This window comes from Dipodomys spectabilis, unplaced genomic scaffold, assembly GCF_019054845.1.
Source record: "Dipodomys spectabilis isolate Male_0828 unplaced genomic scaffold, ASM1905484v1 ptg000210l, whole genome shotgun sequence".
In the NCBI taxonomy this organism is placed as follows: domain Eukaryota; kingdom Metazoa; phylum Chordata; class Mammalia; order Rodentia; family Heteromyidae; genus Dipodomys; species Dipodomys spectabilis.
In genome coordinates this window covers 7622332-7638073 of record NW_024870887.1, presented here as the reverse complement: position 1 = coordinate 7638073, position 15742 = coordinate 7622332, and positions in this window count along the sequence as shown.

The window sequence follows — 15742 nt, the reverse complement described above, 5'->3', positions numbered from 1 at the left end:
TCTCAGGCTCCCGCTCCCAGGTTAATCCTACTCTAAGCTGCAGCTAAAAGAACAAGCAACGTTCTAAGAAACAGCATTTTGAAAACATCATTTAGGTTACATGAAAGTTTACTTCATGTCTGTTAGTTTAAAAAGAAAAAAATTGCTGGGTGCCAGTAGCTCACGCCTAGCTACTCAGGAGGCTGATATCTGAGGATCTCAGTTCAAAGCCAGCCCAGGCAGAAAAGTCTGTGAGACTCTTATCTCCAGTTAACCACCAGAAAACTGGAAGTGGCACTGTGGCTCAAGTGGTAGAACGCTAGCCTTGAGCTGAAGAGCTGAGGAACAGCGCCCAGGCCGAGTTCAAGCATCATGACCAAAAACAAAAATTTAAAAATAAACAAAATTTATGATCTCCTAATTTCGGTCTTTAAAAAATATAATTATAGGAGATATGGCTAAAGAGGTAAGAGCGCTGGCTTTGGGAAAAAGGTAAGCAAGAGTCTGAGGGCCTGTGTACAACCCCCACTTATCCACACCATAAGAAAAAAAATCCAATTAGGGCTGGGAATGTGGCATAGTGGTAGAGTGCTTGCCTCTCATGCATGAAGCCCTGGGTTCAATTCCTCAATACCACATAAACAGAAAAAGCTGGAAGTAGTACTGTGGCTCAAGTGACAGAGTGCTAGCCTTGAGCAAAGGAAGCTCAGGGACAGTGCCTAGACCCCAGGGTTGGCAAAAAAAAAAAGAGAAATATAATTATTTATATAAATATAATTTATAATTTAATAATAACTATAATTATTTATATAAATATAATTATTGGGAACATACCCTTTTATTTAGTTAACCTATGTTATTGGAAAATATCAAAATAATTTTTTAATTTTTATTTTTTTATTGTGAAAATACTGTACAGAGGGGTTACAATTACATGGGCAAGATAATGAGTACATTTCTTATCAAGCATTGTAGCTTCCTCCTTTGTTTCCCCTTCCCATCCCTTCCCATCCTCCCCCCGCCTCCCCACCTCAAAATTATTTTACAAAATTAGTCAAACCCAACTTTGGTACTATAGACATTACCAATTTATGCTGCAAAATACGTACATATATTATTTATTTATTTATTTATTTTTGTCGGTTGTGGGCCTTGAACTCTGGGCCTGGGCGCTGTCCCTGCGTTCCTTAGCTCAAAGCTAGCACTCTACCACTTGAGCCACAGCATCACTTCTGGTTTTCTAGTGGTTTATTGGGGATATCTAGAGTCTCACGGACTTTCCTGCCTGGGCTGGCTTTAAATGGCAATCCTCAGATCTCAGCCTCCTGAGTAGCTAGGACTACAGGCATGAGCCATCAGCGCCTGGCTTACATATTTCTTTTTATATTACTTGATTATTATTCTGCCATTTAGAAAACCAATGGTTATTCTAAGTTGCAGTATCTGTAAATTGCCTGCCTTTTTTTTTTTTTTTTGTCGGTCGTGGGGCTTGAACTCTGGGCTTGGGCGCTGTCCCTCAGCTCTTCAGCTCAGGGCGAGCACTCTACCACTTGAGCTACAGGGCCACTTCCAGTTTTCTAGTGGTTTATTGGAGATAGGAGTCTCATGGTCTCTCCTGCCCGGGCTGGCTTTGAACCGCGATCCTCAGATCTCAGCCTCCTGAGTAGCTAGGATTACAGGCATGAGCCACCAGCGCCCGGCTAATTGCCTGCCTTTTAATGAGGAGTACTAAGCTTCTCTTGCAAGAGATCTAGGGGAAAACTGGACAATACTTTTACAAAAGAACATTTAAAGTAGAAGAAGTTCAGATTTCACCTTCCCTTTTTTTTCAAGAGGACAATCAAAGACTGTTGTAAATTATAAAACAAATCCCTGTGAAAGCATATGTATATACTCTGGGGAAAAAAAAAAAAAAACAAGAAAGATGTCAAGGCATGGTGGTTCACATCTGTAATTCTAGCACTCTGGAGGCTAAGGCAGGATGGTAAGTTTGAGGCCAATTTATGCTACATAGAGAATCCCAGGTCTGGGCCCCTTATTTAGCTGTTGTGTTGACCCTACTTCAACCCAATGAGATCAAGAAGGAAGAAGCCAAAGCATTCAAGAAGTACTGCAAGCAGTGAAGAACAATGCCAACATACAGCAGAGTAGAAAGCAATCTGTCCATAGCATGAGTCAGTAGTCTCCAAGGAATATGTATTCAGAAATGGGAACAAAATGCATTTCATGCTGTGCATAAAACAGATTATGGAAGCATGTATTTCTTCTGTTCAGTGGGGGAAAAGGGCAATAATAATTTGTAGGAAAACCCCAAAAGGTCAAAACTAATCAAAGGTCCAGAGATGAAACAAACTACCATCTGGCTTTGAGCAAATGATGCACTTTATTATTTATTTATTTATTTTTGCCAGTCCGGGGACTTGAACTCAGGGCCTGGGCACTTTTCCTGAGCTTCTTTTGCTTAAGGCTAGCATTCTACCACTTGAGTCACTTCTGGCTATTTCTGTGGTACTGGGGAATCTAATCCAGGGCTTCATGCATGCTAGGCAGGCACTCTACCACTAATCCACATTCCCAGCCCCAAGTGATGCACTTTAAAGAAAATACAAAGAAATAATGCCTCTTGGACCATGAAGGAGGAAATGGCACCTGGGTAACTTCTCTGTTTATATGGAGTAAATTTTGCACAGTGATAATAAAGAAATGCTGTTTATTACTGGTCAAAGTTTAGAATCATATAGACAAAACAGTGAACATTTATTTACAGGACAAAGTGGAATAGTCGTTAACCCTGATGTCATAGAATAAAGACAGAAAGCAAAATGAAGTTAACCAGTTGGGTAGAAGAGGAGAGAAGGAAAAGAAGGTAAGGTATTCACTTACACACTGGAGACATGAGCTGCTAGAAAGCTGAGTGAAGTAACAAGAGTTGAAGTCTCTTAGGTCGTAAAGACTTTCTCTAAAGATATTATTATTAAAAATGGGGAGTCAGGCAGGGTGCAGTAGCTTATAGTGGTGGCTCAGCTCAAGAGCCTGAGATTTATGAATGGAGACTTAAAGCTAGCTAAGGCAGGAAAGTCCTTGAGACTAATCTCTAATTAATGGAAGGAGGAAACTGCTCCTAGGTATGGTATACTTTAGAATATAGTACATGATCAAAACCCATCACATTCAAATAAAAACAAATAAACAGGAATTTGATGTTTACAAAATGACTAATTTGTTTCTTTTTATCACTACATTCTCTAAGCAATTATTGCTTGTTTCTCACTCCAGAGATTTCTAGACATAGGGAGTAGTCAATGCATGTAACTCTATTAAACATGCTTTTCAAACCAATCTTAGGATCTGGTTAAAGATGTCCTGCAGTTTTGCTATAGATTGAGGGAAGTTTTCTGGACAGTTCCTTTTCTTGAAATAAATGAAATAAATGGGCTGGGAATGTGGCTTAGCGGTAGAGTGCTTGCCTGGCATGCATGAAGCCCCAGGTTCAATTCTCAGTACCACATATACAGAAAAAGCCAGAAAGGGCGCTGTGGCTCAAGTGGTAGAGTGCTAAGCTTGAGCCAAAGAAGCTCAGTGCAAAAAAATAAATAGTAAAAAGAATCTTGCAGTAGTTTTTGTCTTTACCATTCAACAGGACCCCAGGACCTTCCAGGCTGATCTCCAAGGGCAGTGAACAGAACAGCCAGGAAGTAGAGGAAGAAACTTCCTGTGGCATCACTTCTCAAGCACTGAGCAAGCGGAATGATGGGAAGTGCTTTCCAGCTCCAGTGCTTGTCTAGCCAAATAGAAAAACCTTACAGATGTGCATAGCAGGTGAACACTCAGGAGACTGAATTCTTTTTTTAAAACATTTGTTTATTTACTTATTTTTGCCAGTCCTGGGCTTGAACTCTGGGCCTGGGCACTGTCCCTCAGCTCTTAAGCTCGAGGCTAGCACTCTACCACTTGAGCCACAGCACCACTTCCGGCTTTTTTCTTTTTGCTTATGTGGTGCTGAGGAATTGAACCTAGGGCCTCATGCATGCAAGGCAAGCGCTCTACCACTGAGCCACCTTCCCAGCTTATCCATGTTTTGAATTATCATTCTGATTTGTGTTTTATTTTGCTTTCATTTTTATTTTGTGACAAGGTCTCGCTCTGTAGCCCAGGCTTGCCTAGAGATCTTGATCCTTCAGCTTCAGCCTCTCAAGTGCTGGGACTACTGGCCTGTACCATTGTGCCTTGCTTTGCATTCTTTTTAAAGAATCAGATTTTATTACACACACATATATATATATATATGCATATATTATTTTTTGGCTGGTCCTGGGGCTTGAACTCCGGACCTGGGCATTGTACCTGGGCTTCTTTTGCTCAAGGTTAGCACTCTACCATTTGAGCCACAGCACCACTTCTAACTTTTTTGGAATTTGTTAGAGATAAGTCTCATGGACTTTCCTGCTTAGGTTGGCTTCAAACCACAGTCATCAGCTATTAGCCTCCTGAGTAGCAGGGATTATAGGTATGAGCCACCAGCACCTGGCTAAATATATTTATTACATTAATTTAAAATTTTTTTAATTTTTTAAAATGTTAAATTTTTTAAAATTTAAATTTTTTTTAATTTAAAAAAATTTTTCTGTCAGTCATGGGACTGGAACAGTGCCACTTCTAGTTTTCTGGTGGTTAATTGGGGATGAGTCTCATAGACTTCGAACTATGACCTTCAGATCTCAGGCTCCTAAGTAGCTAAGATTACAGGTTGTGGGGATCCAACTCTGGGCCTGGGTGCTGTCCCTCAGCTCTTCAGCTCAAGGTGAGTGCTCTACCACATGAGCCACAGCGCCACTTCCAGTTTTCTGGTGGTTTTTTGGAGATCAGAGTCTCACGGACTTTCCTGCCCGGAGCTGGCTTTGAACCACGATCCTAGAACTCAGCCTCCTGAGTAGCTAGGATTACAGGCGTGAGCCACCAGCACCAGCTTAAAAAAATTCTTTAATTATACTAAAAGCCACACAAAATTGTTCTCTTCCAAATATTTGTATCCACCTTCCTGTAACCTAGATCATCTATATTTTATGTAAAAACATTTCTATGCCCTTCTTTTGCAGTATATTATGTATCAGGCACTAAGCTAGCTGGTAACATTCTGTATAAAGACAGGACTATAAGTATTATTATTCTATCCCTAGCAGTGCTTTAACTGTTCAAATACGAATTTTTAAATATGTTTATATGCAGGATTTCTCCACTTTTGGCATTTTAGGCTAGATAATTATTTGTTGTGGGGAGGTTATGTAATGTATCATAGGATGTTTTTTGGTTTGTTGTGATGTAGGCTGAATCTAGGGCATCACACATGCTGGGCAAGTGCTGTACCCCTGAGTAGGAGAGTACTTGTCTCCTCTGTAGGCTAGTTAGCTTTTTTGGTTTCTACCATTATATGCCATAACATCCAGCACCTCTTTAACCATGGTGAAATGTATCCTAAGGGCAAAACTGTCCCTGATAAGTCATTTGCTGCAGGTCAGTCAGTGGCTCACACCTGTAATCTTAGCTACTCTGGAGGCTGAGATCTGAGGATGGTGGTTTGAAGCCAGCCAAGGCAGGAATATCTGTGAGACTTTTTTTTTTTTTTCTGGTCCTAGGTCCTGAACTCTGGGCCTGGGCACTGTCCCTCAGCTCTTCAGCTCAAGGCTAGGGCTCTTGAACCATAGCACCATTTCTGGCTTTTTCTGCTTATGTGGTGCTGAGGAATTGAACCCAGGGCCTCATGCATGCAAGACAGGCACTCTACCACTGAGCCACCTTCCCAGACCCATCTGCGAGACTCTTATCAACAATGAACTACTCAGAAAAAAGTCAGAAGTGATGCTGTGGCTCAAGTGGTAGAGCATGAGCCTTGAGTTCAAACTCCAGGACCTGCCAAAAAAAGTTATTTGAGTACAGTCATACTTTTAAAGATCTAAAGTTTAATTTCAAAGATAATACTATGGTGCCAATCTTGCCTATTTTTTATGTGATGAATTTGCCTTACAAGCTGTTGAATTTTTTTTTATTTTTTATTTTTTTTTGCCGGTCATGGGGCTTGAACTCTGGGCCTGGGCGCTGTCCCTCGGCTCTTCAGCTCAAGGACAGCGCTCTACCACTAGAGCCACAGCACCACTTCCAGCTTTTTCTGCTTATGTGGTGCTGAGGAATTGAACCCAGGGCCTCATGCATGTGAGGCAAGCACTCTACCACTGAGCCACCATCCTAGCCCTGAAGTTTTTTTCTCTTTTGCTGGTCCTGGGGCTGGGTGCTATCCCTGGGCTCCTTTTGTTTAAGGCTAGCACTTTACCACTTGAGCCACAACACCACTCTGGCTTTTTCTGTGATTAGTTGGAGATAAGAGTCTCATGGGCTGGGAAGGTGGCTCAGTGGTAGAGTGCTTGCCTTGCATGCATGAGGCCCTGGGTTCAATTCCTCAGCACCACATAAGCAAAAAGAAAAAAGCCAGAAGTGGCGCTGTGGCTCAAGTGGTAGAGCGCTAGCCTTGAGTTGAAGAGCTGAGGGACAGTGCCCAGGCCCAGAGTTCAGCCCCCACGACTGGACCCCCCCCCAAAAAAAAAAAAAAAAAGAGTCTAATGGATCTTTCTGCCTGGGTTCACTTTGAACCACGATCTTCAGATCTTAGCCTCCTGAATAGCTAGGATTACATGCATGAACCACCAGCACCTGGCACTATTGAACATTTGAACTTGAGAAAACATGGCACAATGGATTCTGTTTCTCAGAGAAGAGAAATGGAATCTTAAAGCAGTGCCATTGAGTGGCATTTTCAACTAACTTATGAATAGCACAACAAATACACTTTATATTTTTAGCTTAGGGAAGCTTATCTTAAGCCATACATGACTGGTAAAAATATGAAATCTAAGCTCTTAGGATTTCACTTAAGTTAACCAGATGGTATGATTATGATCTGCCTACAAAATCCTCCCATTCTTTTCAAATAAAAAGCTATTTTTTTTACTTTCCACTTTAAGATCATCTGCTTTTAGATTCTTTCAAAGTAAAGAGAGAAAATAAACCAGGCAACATTAGGAATTAAACTGTCATGAGATTTGTGATGTTAGAAAAATGCACCTACCTTCATATTCTTGGCTCTCACCTTCCAGTAACCACACCTAACGCAGGCTCCCGTCTATTACCATGACAGCAAACACACACGTGCTTCTTATTATGTACCAGGCATCTTTCTAAGCACACACACACACAAATGTATATATAAACATATAGATGTGTATATATAGGTATAAATATATATAAGTATATAAAAAGTATATATGTGAAAAAGTATATATATATGTATATATGTGTATATATATACATTTTAATTTGTTCTACTTGGCCTCATTTGACAGAATTTTCAAGAATACAGTTCTGCATACCTTTTGCCAAGATTAACCAATTGTTTCATTTTACTTTTGCTACTCTATCTCTCCTTCCATGTCCTTGCTCTATTTATCTATCGTTCCATCCATTCTTCAGTTTCTTTTGTTTTCTTTTTTTTTTGCTAATCCTGAGGCTTGAACTCAGGGACTGGGCACTATCCTGAGCTTCTTTTTGCTCAAGGCTAGCACTCTACCACTTGAGCCACAGCACCACTTCTGGCTTTTTCTGTTTATGTGGTACTGAGGAATTGAACTCAAGGCTTCATGCATGCTAGGCAAGCACTCTACCACTAAGCCCTGTTCTTCAATTTCTTTCTTTCCCTTTCTTTCTTCTTTTTCTCTCTCTCTCTCTCTTTCTTTTTTTTGCTCATCATGGGGCTTGAACTCTGGGCCTGAGCACTGTCCTTCAGCTCTTCAGCTCAAGGCTAGCACTCTACTACTAGAGCCACAGTACCACTTCTGGTTTTCTGGTTGGAGATTAGAGTCTCACAGACTTTCCTGCCTGACCTAGCTTTGAATCAAGATCCTCAGATCTCAGCCTCCTGAATTACAGGTGTGAGCCACCAGCACCTAGCACAGCCTTATTCTTTACTCTCTGTGTTACAACAGTTTGTTTTTATTTTTTATTTTGTTGTTGTCTGGATTTAGCCAATGAGAACAAATACTGAGACTTTTGCTGTGATAGCAAACGTTTTAGGCTCTTGTATTTTTCCTGCCCCAATCCTGAAATCAATCTTATTTTATTTATTTTTGGCCAGTCATGGGGCTTGAATTTAGGACCTGGGTACTGTCCCTGAGCTTCTTTTGCTCAAGGCTAGCACTCTACCACTTGAACCACAGAACCACTTCTGCCTTTTTCTGCTTATGTGGTACTGAGAATCGAACCCAGGGCTTCAATGCATGTTAGGTAAGCACTCTACCTCTGAGCCACATTCCCAGCCCCATCAATCATTTCTCTAAGAAATCTCAGATCATTTCATTGAAGGAACCACTGAGCTAGACTCAGTTCATGTTTTTTCTTTTAAGGGAAAATGGAATTTAGAAGTAAAGATCTGGATGTTACTTATATATGTTTATTTTTACTGTGCTGTGATTAAACCTATAAAATGAGAAACATCTAAAAGTAGGAAAAAAAAGCCAGCCAATAATCTTACATACTCAGGAGGCTGAGATCTGAGGATTGAGGTCTGAAAGCAGTCCTAGTAGGAAAGCCTATGTGATTCAGATCTCCAATTAACTACAAAAAAAAAAAAAAAAAAAGCTGGTAGTGAAGCTGTGTGGGTTCAATTGATAAGGTGCTAGCCTTGAGGAAAAAAAAAAAAGCTCAGAGTCTGCTGCCAAGGCCCTGAGTTCAAGGCTCAAGACTGGCACCAAAAGTAAATAAGCAAAAATAGAACTACACAATAGGTGAACAGACTTGGAAGACAGATGTACTTATACCTATGAGCATACACACATGCACACAGAGTGACAACTTTAGTAGTCTGTAGTACAACTCTGTGGACTCACTGTGTATGCATATATGCATGTTTATGTTGGTACTGAGGTTTGTACTCAAGGCCTTGTGCTCTCTTTTGGCTTTTTCACTCCAGGCTGGTGCTCTACCACTTGAGCCACACCTTTCCAGTGCTTCCAACTTTTTGCTGATTAATTAATTGGAGATGAGTGTCTCTGGAATTTGTCTACATGGCTTGCTTCCAACCAAAATCCTCAGGTCTCAGCCTTTTGAGTAGCTAGACTTGTAGGCATGAACCACCAGTGCCCTGCTTGCTACTCTTACTCAATTTTGAGGTTCAGAAAAAGGTACATAACTGGTTAAACAGCAAGGCTGAGATGGGAAGCTAAGCAGTCTGGCTCCAGGCCTACCCTTTTAGCATAAATATGTAAGGATGAAAAGGTTAAAAGGAAGTCTATCCTATATGACCTAAAATTCCTACTGTCACATCCTGTTTTGTACCTGCAGAGGAAAGCTGGGAGTTTACAAATGACCTGGGAATCAATCCAAGTAACAGACTTGACCCAGAATTGTTTTTCCTGTTGGAAGTCTAAAGGTTTGCATTAACCCTGTAAAAATTTACAAGGCTTGGTGGAAAAACACTTCTGGTAAGCCTTCCCAACAATCCAGTGAATGACCAGTGTTCACCTCAGGCTATGATGAAGCCAATTCTTTGCTGCTTATTCAAACTTCAAAGGGCTCATGCCAAGCAAGAGGATTAGTATATATTTTTTTTAAGCAGAGGATAAAGAGGATTTTTAGACAAGGCCAAAGGAAATTTATTACTTTAAATTTATTCAGGAAATACTCCAGAGCTGTAACTCAATGGCACAGTGCTGGGCTAGCAGGCACTAGGCACTGAGTTCCATTCTCAGCATTAAAAAGGAAGGAAGGAAAGGAGAGGGGAGAGGGAGGGAGCTCATAGTGGGATATTAAAAAGCATTTAATACCATCTGTCCAGAGGACACTTGCCATGCTTGTTACTATGTTGCTCAGACAGGGCAGAAAAATATAAATTTCAATGACTTATAGGCCAAACTTAATTTTGACAAGATAGGTAATTTTGTGAAACCAGTGTAAATTTACCCTGGGGAGTGTGTGTGCATGGTATCAGGGTTTGAACTAAAGGCCTCAAGCTTGCTAGTTAGACATATTAGCACAACTCTAGCCCTTTATTATGCTGCCTGCTTTTGAGATCAAATATCAAAAATAGCTGTGTGTAATTGCATAAGCCTGTCTTTCCAGCTACCATAGGGAAACAAAAACAGATCTTTTATCTCAAAATAACTAGTGGGAAAAAGGGTGAGGGCATGGTTCAGCAGAAAAACATCTGCCTAGGGCGAGGCTTCAAATCTGAACTCTTCAGAGTTCAAATCCTGGTACCAACTAAAAACAAAAGGTCCTGATTTGTAACAGATGCATTTTATAGCCAACATAAATATACTGCCATAAGGAAATTCTTAGCCTATACTTCAAAGTGTGGAATTTTACATTGCCATTAGATTACATTAAATACTTAATGGTGGCCAGGGTTAGTGGTACAGGCCTGTAATCCCAGCAATTCACAGGCTGAAACAGGAGGGTCATAAATTCAAGGCCAGCTTGAGTTCAAACCCTAGTACTGCCAAAAACTATGGGCTTGGAAGGTGGCTCAGTGGTAGAGTACTTTTAGAGTACGTGCATACAAGAGGCCCTGGGTTCAATTCCTCAGCACAACATAAGCAGAAAAAGCTGGAAGTGGCGCTGTGGCTCAAGTGGTAGAGCACTTTGTTTGAGCTGAAGAGCTGAGGGACAGAGCCCAGGCCCAGAGTTCAGGACCCAAGACCAACAAAAATAAAAAAAAAAGCATCATCCTTCATCAGCACCTGTGTCAAGACTGCACTTCTCAACTGGGTGCCAGTGACTAATCCTAGCTACTCAGGAGGCTGAGATATGAGGATCACAGTTCAAAGCCAACCCAGGCAGAAAAATCCCCATAAGACTTTTTTTTTTTTTTTTTTTGGTCCAGTCGTGGGGCCTGAACTCTGGGCCTGGGCGCTGTCCCTCAGCTCTTCAGCTCAAGGCTAGCGCTCTACCACTTGAGCCATAGCGCCACTTCCGGCTTTTTTCATTTTGCTTATGTGGTGCTCAGGAATCGAACCCAGGGCCTCAGGCATGCAAGGCAAGCACTCTACCACTGAGCCACCTTCCCAGCCCCCCCATAAGACTTTTATCTCCAATTAACCACTCCAAAACTGGAAATGGTGCTATGGCTCAAGTAGTAGAGTTCTAGCCTTGAGCACAAAGAGGCTCAGGGACAGAGCCCAGGTCCTGAATTCAAGCCCCACAATTGACCAAAAAAAAAAAAAAAAAAAGGCTACACTTCTAGTGTTACTTCACCAGAGGGTGAGAAATACCATTGGTATCAGCCATGCCACATCTGTGCCAGAATAGTGAGTAGCCAAAAAGCATTCATTGGTGAGTGAAGCCAAGCTTTCAGGTGACATGTTACTCAGTTTCTGAGCTGTTGACAGAAAGATATGCTTTGAGATTTCACTAATATATAGATAAAAATGCATGCATATGCTCAGTGTATGCTCTGACTTCAATTACTTTGCTGCCAGTGTTTGAGCTTGACCTCAGTTTGGTGCACTCTTGCTCAGCATGTTGCTCATAGTTGGTGCTCTATTACAAGCCATGCCTCCAGTCCAGTGTTTTACTAGTAAATGGAGATAAATATCTCATGGACTTTTCTGCCTTCAACTAGCTTTCAACTTTGATCCTAGAAGTCTCATCCTCCAGAATAGCTAGGAATCCTGGCTTGACTTAAACATTTCTAATGAAAATATACAAGGCTTGATATGTTCCCAAATTAGACTGGAGTTCTAGCAGTATGAATTATGCAAGAAAACAATGTTATGTGCTTTTGGGTATTAGTTGTTTCCTTTTGGCTGGTGGTGGGGCTTGAATGGATTGTACATGGAGCCTAGGTGCTGTCCCTGAGCCTGGTTTTTCTTTTTTTTTTTTGCCAGTCCTGAGGCTTGAACTCAGGGTCTGAGCACTGTTCCTGAGCTTCTTTTGCTCAAGGCTAGCACTCTACCACTTGAGCCACAGCGCCACTTCTGGACTTTTCTGTTTATGTGGTACGGAGGAATCAAACCCAGGGCTTCATGCATGCTAGGCAAGCACTCTACCACTAAGCCACCTGCCCAGCCCAATGTCTGTTGTTGTTGTTGTTAGTAAGGCTTGACTTCTGGGCCTGGGCACTGTCCCTGAGTTCTTCAGCTCAAGGCAAGCGCTTGACCGCTTGAGCCACAGCACCACTTCTGGTTTTCTAATGGTTTATTGGAAATAAGAGTCTCATGGAGTTTCCTGCCTGGGCTGGTTTTGAACCATAATCCTCAGATCTCAGCCTCCTGAATAGCTAGGATTACAGGTGTGAGTCACTGGCACCTGGCCCAATGTCTATTTTTTTGGCACTATCACTTTGAGCCACAGGTCTACTTCCAGTTTTTAGGTGGTTAACTGGAGATGAGTCTTAGGGCCTTTCCTGCCCAAACTGGCTTCAAATCACAATCCTGAGATCTTTGAGTAGCTGGAATTACAGACATGAACTACCAGTGCCTGGCCTTTCTCTCTCTCTCTCTTTTTTTTGTCGGTCGTGGGGCTTGAACTCTGGGCCTGGGCACTGTCCCTCAGCTCTTCAGCTCAAGGCGAGCGCTCTACCACTTGAGCTACAGCGCCACTTCCGGTTTTCTGGTGGTTTATTGGAGATAAGAGTCTCACAGTCTCTCCTGCCCGGGCTGGCTTTGAAACGCGATCCTCAGATCTCAGCCTCCTGAGTAGCTAGGATTACAGGCGTGAGCCACCCGCGCCCGGCTTAAAAGGGTTGTTGTTTTTTTTGTTGTTGTTTGGGTTTTTTTTAATTGTATTTTTTTGTCTTTTCTTTTTTGGTACTGGGGATCGAACCCAGGACGTTGCACTTGCTAGGCAAGCGCTTTGCCACTGAGCTACATCCCAGCCCTCTCTCTCTCTTTTTAAAGATAGGATATGTGTAGCCCAAGTTGGCCAGGAGCTCCCAGCCCTCCTTAGTACTGAGATTACAGGAGTGCACCATCATGCCTAGTATTTTTTAATATTTAGTGTTTAGGGTAATACAACTTTAACTACTCACATCATCTCATATTTATTTTTTTTTTGGGGGGGGGGGTCCGGTTGTGGGGCCTGAACTCTGGGCCTGGGCGCTGTCCCTCAGCTCTTCAGCTCAAGGCTAGCGCTCTACCACTTGAGCCACAGCGCCACTTCCGGCTTTTTTCCTTTTGCTTATGTGGTGCTGAGGAATCAAACCCAGGGCCTTGAGCAAGCGCTCTACCACTGAGCCACCTTCCCAGCCCTCACATCATCTCAAATTTAAATGAGCTTTCTCATCTATAGGTTACTAAAAGTCAATAAACACATCATCTACAAAATGTACTAAAATACTACATAAAATGTACTTTTTTCCTTTTTCTGTGTTTGTGTGGGGGTCAGTCATGGGTATTGAACCCTGGGCCTGAGCATTGTCCCTGAGCTCTTCAGCTCAAGGTGAGTGCTCTACTACTTGAGCCACAGCACCAAAACTTCCAGTTTTTTGGAGATCAGTGTCTCACAGGGACTTTTCTGCCTGGGCTGGCTTTGAACCTCAATCCTCAGACCTCAGCCTCCAGAATAAGTTAAGATTACAGGTATGAGCCACTGGTGTCTAGCAATGTCAATGTTTTAAGACTGCGCATAGGGAGAAGCACCTTAGTCATATAGAGTTCACAAAGAACCAATGGACTCGATTGGACATAGAAAGTTGTTTATTACTCAGTTGTTGGCTTCTATGACTGTATAGGCTGAGAAGTCTCAAGATCTTCATAGTGCACTGGAAGCTGGAGACCCAGGAGAGCTGGTGGCATATTCCGATCTGATGACTGACTAGCTAGAGAGCCAAATACTGTTGTTTCAATTTGAGTTCAAAAGCAGAAAAAATTTGATGTTCCAACTTGATGGCATTTAGCAAAAAGTAGAGGCGATTCAGCCTTTCCTTGTTCAATTCCAACTTTCAGCTGACTGGATGAGGGTATTGGCATTAGGGAGAACAACCTGCTCTCAGTCTGCCAACATCATCCAAAATCATTCTCGTGGAAGCAAAATGGTTTTTTTTGTTGGTGGTGGTGGTGGCAATGGGGCTTGAACTCAGGGCCTGGGCACTGTTCCTGAGCTTCTTTTGCTCAAGGCTTGCACTCTACCACTTGAGCCACAGTGCCACTTCCAGATTTTTCCGTTTATGTGGTACTAAGGAATCAAAAGCAGGGCTTCATGTATGCTAAGCAAGCACTCTAAGCAAGCCACGTTCCAGACCATTGCTCTACCACTTTAAGCCACAGCTCCACTCTTACTTTTGAGTAGTTAATTGGAGATAAGAGTCTCACAGGGACATTTCAGCCCAGGCTGGCTTCGAACCACAATCTTCAGATCTCAGCCTCCCGAGTAGTTAGGATTACAGATGTGAGCCACTAGTGACCAGCTTACTTCTACTTTTTATTTTTGTCTGTTCCCACAACTTTGGGCCTGGGCATTCTCTGAGCCTCTTTGCATTCAAGGCTAGTGCTTTAGCACCTGAGCCACAGTGCCACTGCTGGATTTTCCTGAGTAGTTTATTGGAGGCAAGAGTCTCATGGATTTTCCTGCCCAGGCTGGCTTTGAACCTCAATCCTTAGATCTCAGCCTTCTGAGTAGCTAGGATTACAGGAATAAGCCACCAGCAACCAGTTACTTTTACTTTATATTTTTGTCAGTCATGGGCTTGAACTCTGGGCCTGGGCATTATCCCTGAGCATTTCAGCTCAAAGTAAGCACTCTACCACTTGAGCCAAAGGCCACTTCCCATTTTCTGGTGGTTAATTGGAGATAAGAGTGTCATGGATTTTCCTGCCCGGGCTGGCTTTGAACTGCGATCCTCAGATCTCACCCTCCTGAATAGATAGGATTACAAGTGTAAGCCATGGTCCTAGGCTACTTTTACTTTCGTGGGGCTTGAACTCTGCGCCTAGGTGCTGTCCCTCAGCTCCTCAGCTCAAATCTCTACCTTTTTATTTTTGTCGGTCGTGGGGCCTGAACTCTTGGCCTGGGTGCTGTCCCTCAGCTCTTCAGCTCAAGGCTAGTGCCCTACCATTGGGCCACAGCGCTGCTTCTGGCTTTTTCTGCTTATGTGGGGCTGAGGAATCGAACCCAGGGCCTCATGTGTGCAAGGCAAGCACTCTACCGCTGAGCCACCTTCCCAGTCCCTACCTTTTTTTAAACTTTTACTTTTTTATGGAGAAACTACGCTAATTGTCACAGCTGGCAATTCTGCAGATGAATTATAAAGCATACAAGCTGTCTCATCAAATCGCACTTGCTATTTTAAGATATATTTTAGGGGCAGGCAATATAGCAAAACTGAGGAGGATCATTATAAACAAGTAAAAATGTAAAATTTCAATCACTTTTTCAACAAGTAGCAATCTACTTTTTTTCCCTCTTTATCATTAGGTGACAAATTTCTCCCCATAATCAGACATTTTCTGTAATTTCACTTTATTTTATGCACTTCATTTTTTTCTTTCTTCCTCTTTTTTTCTGGGATGGGGTGAGCTTGTTTGGTTTTAAAAACTGTTCAGTGCCAGGCACTTGTGACCATTCCTGTATTTCCAGCCATTTAGGAGGCTGAGATCTGAGGATCTTGATTTAAGACAGCTCCACCACCATAAGCAGGAAAGTCTCAAGATTTGCATCTTCAATAAAGCACCAAAAAAGCAGGAAGTGGAGCTGTGGCTCAAGTAGTAGTGTGCTTGCTATCCTT